Source organism: Tupaia chinensis, unplaced genomic scaffold, assembly GCF_000334495.1.
Source record: "Tupaia chinensis unplaced genomic scaffold, TupChi_1.0 Scaffold142100_1, whole genome shotgun sequence".
Taxonomy (NCBI): domain Eukaryota; kingdom Metazoa; phylum Chordata; class Mammalia; order Scandentia; family Tupaiidae; genus Tupaia; species Tupaia belangeri.
This window is the reverse complement of record NW_006201951.1, coordinates 576,358-577,143: the sequence shown is the minus strand read 5'-3', so window position 1 is coordinate 577,143 and position 786 is coordinate 576,358.

Genomic DNA, 786 nt, shown 5'->3' with positions numbered 1-786 from the left:
GCCTCGGTGCAGCCCTGACCCTGGGGATGTGGAGGGCGGGTCAGCCTGCACTGGGGTCCCTCCCCGGGTCACTGCCCACACCAGGACCCCGACCGTGGAGTGGAGTGGGGCATGCACCCCAGCATGGCATTTCAGCTGGCACCCTGGGGTGCAGTTGGGGTTCTCTAGCCCCAAGTGGGTAGCAGGGAGGGGGTGGCCAGGATCTGTGGTCATGTCATGGTGCTCACCCCCAGCCCAGGGGTTCTGGGTGAACCCAGTGTGTGTGCTGCCTGCCCGCCACGTGGGTGGCCCAAGCCTCAGCATCCATAGCCAGCCCTGGTGGTGTGCTGGACTGCAGGGAGGGAGCGGGGGCCGGCCGTGCAGAGGGGATGAAGGCAGGGGTGCTGTCACTTCCGGGGCTCCAGCCTGAGCAGGTGTGCGTGGGGGACCACGCCAGGGGGTCACCTCCAGCCCCACTCACCTAGTGGCCTGCGGGCATCTCCCCTCCTCCACCCTGGCCTGGGGCTGACCCCATGAGGGGCCCCAAGACCCCCTCTATCCGTCCTTGTTCCTTTGAGGACTTCACGTCTCTCTGTCCCTCCACCGAGGACAAACCTGGAGCCCGAGCAGTTGTTGTCCTGGGGAGTGGGTCCCCCAGCACTCCCCCTTGAGCCAAGGAGAGGCGGCAGTACTGGGGGGCACACCCACTGTCCCAGCCAGCCGCCCCACAGTCTCCTGGAGGCCTGAACTCCCCCCCCACAGGCAGGAAGTCCTCTTTCTCTGGGGATGGGTCCCTCGGCCGGGACC